Source organism: Strongylocentrotus purpuratus, unplaced genomic scaffold (assembly GCF_000002235.5).
Source record: "Strongylocentrotus purpuratus isolate Spur 01 unplaced genomic scaffold, Spur_5.0 spur5_scaffold_20, whole genome shotgun sequence".
Classification (NCBI taxonomy): Eukaryota; Metazoa; Echinodermata; class Echinoidea; order Camarodonta; family Strongylocentrotidae; genus Strongylocentrotus; species Strongylocentrotus purpuratus.
Genome location: NW_022145606.1, coordinates 6,303,178 through 6,309,987, shown reverse-complemented (window position 1 = coordinate 6,309,987; position 6,810 = coordinate 6,303,178). Strand labels below are relative to the sequence as shown.

General features: G+C 38.6%; 1 long non-coding RNA gene across 1 annotated transcript; it reads left to right on the top strand.

Moving 5' to 3' along the window:
- The first annotated feature begins 4,453 nt into the window (after positions 1–4,453).
- Positions 4,454–6,156, top strand: LOC105440677. The gene is made up of 2 exons (XR_971757.1): positions 4,454–4,559; positions 6,078–6,156. It is a non-coding gene; the product is annotated as an uncharacterized LOC105440677 (long non-coding RNA).
- The last annotated feature ends 654 nt before the right edge of the window (positions 6,157–6,810 follow it).

Here is a 6,810-nt window from a genome sequence, read left to right as displayed (position 1 = left end):
CTGTGATATAATGCATTTTGTCCCCATGTAGGAAATCATTATTTTAAGACAAAAAACTCAGTTTTGATAAAATATGGATTTAGCTTCTTTTGGAATCAAGCTCTTCATATATATATATATATATATAGTGCACTCGACTTAATCTAGATAAGGGTTTTAACATTTTCAACTATATGCTTTTTTTTTAATTGTTCTTATTTCTTTGATTGATTCATCATTTAACAAATGCATTTTAGAAAATGTCACGGAAATAACAAAACTATTCCACATGCTTTTAACTGTAGTAATTACTTTTGATTTATTTAGCGCATAATAATTAACACCTAATTCTCTAATATGCGCTTTACATTAAAAGAGTACGCTTTAATATTTACATCAACATAATTATGCAGTCATAAGATGACACCTCTCCTACATAAGTAGTTATCATAATATAAAAGATTATCACAAGCCGATGATTTGTGTATAGTTTTTAAATTAATCGGCGGATAATGCCTACATGCATAAGAGTTCAGATTTTGATGCTTTAAGAACAGGTTCTGTTCATTTGGCCGAAACTATGAATCTGGCCTTGAAATAACAGGAATATTAAAAAGCGCCTTATTTATATAAAATACAGTGCAAATTTTTTTGTGTGAAAGGAGAATATTCTTCGTACCATTTTTTTTAAGTAAAGATAAAGAATAACACAACTTGCTCTGCGAAGTCACGCTTTCGGAAACATTTCTACTCGTTGCTTAAAATCAAGACTTCAAAAAGAATTTTGCTTAAAATGAACCATTGAGAAAAAAATATATACATATGACTGCTAAAATGAAGTTCCGTCTTATCGCATATAATTTTGTTTGAGACTATTATCTATCGTTCACATTCTCAAACTTCTCGGGATACACGAAATCGAAAATCACTATTTACCATGTAAACTATACTACATCTTAGTCTGGCATTAATTGTTTTGATGACGATTTCTGAGGAGGCCGATAAATAATATGTGCATATAATAGAGCTGTTCTACCAAGATGTACAGTGTAAATGTATATTATAGTTGCCGAATTGTCATGCAAAAGTTCTCTGGTTTTGTTGAATAGAATAATAACGATCAATACAATGAAAATACTTCTATTATCATCAGAAATTTTTCGTCGTACTTTGCCCTCAGCGATCGTACTACGAGGCTGTGAACTACGTCGAGTGTGTTGTGTGTGTGTGTTGTGTGTGTGTGTGTGTCGGGGGGGGGAGTCAGTTACAGTTTGTTTGCTTTTGTCACTGAAAGAAAAATGTGTAATGCTTGAAGGAACACAATTTCAGTCCTTTTCCACTTATACACAGTTAATTTTCTATTCAGAAGTATGCCGTTGGCGAGAGAAAAGATTATCAAATGTGAGATATCTCCACTTGCTTCCAGTGTAGGTGACTCGGGGATGTCCCCATTTTTATATTTTCTTTTATCAGAGTTGTCATGAGAATGATTGGACTTTTTGCTCAGGTGCTTTATGCACTGCCTCGCATCATATATATATATATATAAAACATCTTATAACCAGACGCATGATAACACATTGTAAATCATAATGTCCGCCATCATCACGGACTCAGTTTTTACCTTTGTATTACAATCGGTAGAGATTTTTTTTTAAATATCCAATAGGACTAACTACTGATGAAGGTAGGTGATTAGAAAGGGTAAGGGATGCACCACTTAAGAAAAATAATTGTTAATCCAGTAGCGCCTACACAACTACCTGGTAGGAATTCCTTGAAACGCAGCGCGCGTGTAATAGCTACACTGCTAAAGCCAGGGTAATTATGCTGCATTATTGATGAGCACTTAGAGACTTCTGATAAGGCCTAAAATAAAAAAATTGTTGTATTGCCCTTTGGGTGCCAAAACATGGGTCGGTCGGTCGGAAAAGTTTTTTTTTTTGTTGTTGTTTTTTTTGTCCCCCTCTTTGGGCCGATATTTTTCAGATTTGATTTGTTTTTCTTCCCCCCCCCCCCCAGCCTCTTTTGGCTGATATTTCCCAGTTTTTAATGCTTTAATACATGTGTTTCAGCGTCATCATTCCATTTATATCTTTTCCACCTAATTATTATCCATGGTTTTGCTCGAGTTAGAATTTTGAAATAATTTGATTTCATGCATTTATATCCCAAAACAAAATACATATTTTTGTATTCATTAATTTTTTTTAAAAATCTAAAAAACGGTTGGAAAAAAATAAAAAAATAAAATGCCGACCGTAGATTTTCAGATGTTTGGGTCGGTCGCGAAGGGCAATACAACAAGTTTTTATTTTAGGCCTAAAGTAAGTGTTAGGCGTTATATAAGCAAGGATAATTATTATCATATATAACTCAAATAATAATTCGACGTGTGTTGTTATCATCTTAAACAGATTTGTAATATTCAAAAATGCAAAATACATGTAGTATTCTGAGGCAAAGATCTTCATGATGAAAAGTCGCTAAAGGCAGGCTCACACTATGACAAATAGGGGGAAAGGGTACCGAACACTACGTTAAAGGCATCGTTTATCAATGTTACATCTGAGATGTACGGCCATACGTGTTATCAGTGTCTGTCATATGGTGTCGCGGACGAGTGGATATGTCACCGGACTGTGGATCACAAAGTCCGCGGTTCAAGTCCCTCCGCGGCACTAATGTCCTTTGGCAAGACATTGATCTACATTTACCACTCTCCACCCAGGTGTTAAATGGGTAACCGGTAGGATGCGAAAGCATGTGCTTAGATTAACAAGTGTGCGCTTGTAAAAATGACGCGTGGCTGGAATGCTCCCCAGGGAGTGGATAATGTGCATACATTGTGTGCGGGTAAGCCTGAATCCGATGACCGGGGTAATAATATATATATATGTAAAGCGCTTTGAGAGGGCCTTCGGTCCTGAAAAGCGCTAGCTATTATTATTATTATTAATATTGAAGCCCAAACAAAAATTGCGTCAAATAAGTAAAATCTTGGAGTGACCGGTTCTACCATACTCGTTTTCCCCAATAGACTGTAGTGTTATGAAAAACGTTAGGAAAACGCAATATTTGGTTTTGATTTCCAATCATAAATATTTTGATAATCAGACAGGCGGTCGCGGCTTGTAAAAGTCATGGGGTTCCTAACTGACCTAAAGGTTTATAATTATGATTGTAGCATCCTAGAAAATCCTAGATTTTGTTTCAGATTCTGAAACCGAGTTACCAGATCCTTTTAAGCTGCGAATTGCAATTTGGAATTTTCCCGCTAATCATCGTGTGTTGCCCTCAATTGTCGCTGACGAATCCGCTAGCGACCGCAGAAGGCCGAAATTATTAGTCGCGTCCGTCGGAAAATTTTCAGCATGTTGAACATTTTGTAGCGGCAAAAAAAAAAAAAAATCGTTGTGATGCCGTTCATATTTCGTTGGAGACCGCAACCCTCATTTCCTTGACGTTTTCATGCCGTGTGATTCTGTCTCTAGTCGTTTTGAGGTCGTCACGATTTCGTTGGTAGACGTTGTCAACGACCATTGGCGGCAAAACAACGTCACATCTCGTACCCTGACGACACATTGCAGCAAATAACGAAATTGTGACGACCTTGGGGTGACGATGGCTTGATAATTGTGACGGAGGGTGACGGGTGATAACTGTTGATGGCGGGTCGTTTGCGAGTACCTGCGGCATTGCAACGGTGGTCTGCGATGGGTTACGATTTTACAACGATGGTCTACGATTTCTCTGAGAATTAAAAAAAATCCAAGGTAAAAATGTAAAAGTAAGTAGATTCTTCTCTAGCCCAGCACAGAGTATGACTGAGTGAATGACCAGAACGTTGTGAATACTGTGAACGCCAATTTCGACTGTTTATACGACCCGCACACACACACGCACGCGCGCACACACACACACACACACACACACAAACACACAGAGGCTTTGAGGTCGGCCGCTGAGTCACGTCATCGTCGTCGCAACCCACCGCCAATCACCGTTCCTTGCCGCCAGCCAATCCGCTACGAGCCGTCTGACCTCGTTCCTTGTTGCCGGGCTCCGTCGAGACATCGTCACTCGCCACCCAGACAACGTCCTATTTAGATTTAGATTATAATACAGTGTTGTTATTTAAGTGTCATATTGTCAGTTTAGTATAACCAACTAGATGTTTTGAAGTCCGAAATGCATGTGGAAAAAGAAAATGAGTATAGACATATTATACTGTACACAAATTAAATTTTCTCTCGGTTTTCCAGGTGAGGTTGTTCATATCACAGTGCTGACCATAGGCTACACCAATGTAGAAACATCTAGCCGTCATGAGTATCAATGCTACCGCAGTGAACCAGATAGAAATGCTTCACTATCATTTGGTCGATCAGCCCCAATAACAACAGACAGATCACCACCAGCGGATGTCCAACACTCAATTAGATATCCATTCATCAGAGTGATGAGATTCCCTATAGGAGATGGATGGGATAGAGATGGTTTCGGTCCTTTCTACTGTGAGGCATCTAAACCTGATCGAGATGTTACAAGGGTCACTACATTTTTCCAACGAAATGATGGTAATATTATTGTTGCACTCTCTATAAAAACAGGAAAGGATTTCCATATTTTATTTTTAAAATGTTTGTCAATGTATACTATAGAAGCTTACCGTAAATTTACATCAAAGTGAAGTTCTGAGCACATCCCGTATGAGGTCATGATTAATGTCAATTTTAGAAGAACTAAGTATTGTTAATCGATAATTTTGAAATCCATGAATTTTCTCTCAGATTTTCTGTTTTCTTCTGCACAAATTGATTTTAACATTTTGTTATTAAACTGAATTATCAAAATTAAAGACAAGAAGAACTTAAAGTGCATTTTAAGATTGTAGTCCCTAAACAGCCCGGGACCGTCCCTTTATAATAATTATTACACTTTGACGCTTTGTAACAGCAGAATTGTTTTTCTTTGGCGATGAAATTTTATGTGTGGAATCTTCTTATATAGTTCATTTGTAATCCACATTGAAAACGCTACTGTGGACATATTTTGCATAGAGCAGAGAATTTATAACGCAAGACGGTTTCTAAAGGATCAGGAGCGAGAGGGATTCAATAAAATGGCTCGATAAGAAAGATTACTACTTAAGACATTTTAAATAGCACGAAATTGTTACCATATGCAAAGCATGCGTGGGATGTAGTTGAGCATGAAATTGCACCCCAATTGTGTTGATATAGCATTCAAATGGTCAACGGAAAGTCAAAACAGATTTGGACACGCGCCATGTTATAATCTTGGAAATTATCTAAACCTGTTATTGAAAAATATAAATGGTAAAATGAATGAGTGCAAAGTCTTATAAAATCTTACAGTTTCTTTTAGTGAGTAATTAAGCTATGGTCACATTTCCTAAAAGTAGCTTGCCCGGCGGCCGGGCGGCGAGTTTTGAGCCAATTTCGCCCAGGCACTGAGCGGCGGTCGCCCGGGCACCGCTTGTTTTTAGGGCTTCGCTCGGTCCCTGCTGAAGTTTTAGCGCGGAGTTAAAATTCGGATGGCGCCTGCTTACTTTCACTCGCCGCCCAAAGTACGCTCGATGCCCGGGCGGTCGCCGCTCAGTGCCTGGGCGAAATTGGCTCAAAACTCAAAACGCCTTCCGAGCGTTCGCCGCCCGGTCGCCTCTGGGAGATCATTCGGTCACTGGGTCACCGGCCGGCTCTCGGGAATTTTTTTAAAATTAGCCGGTGGCCAGTGGGAGCCCGCTCGGGTATCGGTCGGTCACTGCAGGGAGGCCGCCCGGAGAAGCTCTCCAATTTCGCCCAGTTTTTACCTAAAATCGACCGGCGACCGACAGGAAATCCAAAGGGCACCGCCCAGGCTCTAAAGCCTGCTCGACTTCCCCCAAAAATTGTTGGGCGATGCCTAAATTCCAGCGGCGACCGAGCAGGCTACTAATCGGTCGGTCGCTGTTCTGTTTTGTGACCATAGCTCAAATGACCACAGTGCGCTCGACCTGTAGATGCCACATGTAATGAAATAAAGATTATTTTTTTCCTTCTTTTTGGTTAACTCATTATTATCTCTTTTAACAGCTAAATTCATATCAAGTGATGAATTATTTACAAAGACAGTCAATGTGAATGACACCGGAGTGATGATCAGCATGACTAGTCGTTACAATCCTGAGGCAAGTGACAACGTGATTACTTGGATGAAAGATGGAAGTAAGGCTTTTACATCATTTGGTGGGCAGACGCAGATCATCTTCCCGAACCCAATCCAGACATCAGACCAAGGAATCTATGAGATCTACTATAATAACGAGAGGCATCAAAGTAGAGGAGGACTATACAGACTCATCGTCAGAGGTACATATTAAGTGTATTCCTGTGTATATCAGATTCGGTTTCTTGAGAGAGTTCATTTCTTATCCAATACAATATTGTTTGTTACGATACATGTAAAAGATATTGCTTCATATCTTGCCAAAAAATCTTTATTTTAGATTCATTGGATTGTGCAATTCACATGTGGATGATGATTTTAACGTAATTATTTATATTTAATTGTTAATGAAAAATGAATGTGAGGATTTCTAAATAATGTTAGTTCAGAGTATTTCAGTAGAGAATGTCGAAGTGTGATCTTTTGGAACGGCATATTACCGTATAATGGGCAGTTTTTCCCTTTGCAAATTTTTTTCAAAAGATTTATGAAACTTCAATTTATAAACTCCAAGTGTAATCTGTGATATGATTTGAACATACGGGTATTTCAAAATTACCCGTGTGTATATTAAGAATGTGACAGAGCAAATGGCATACA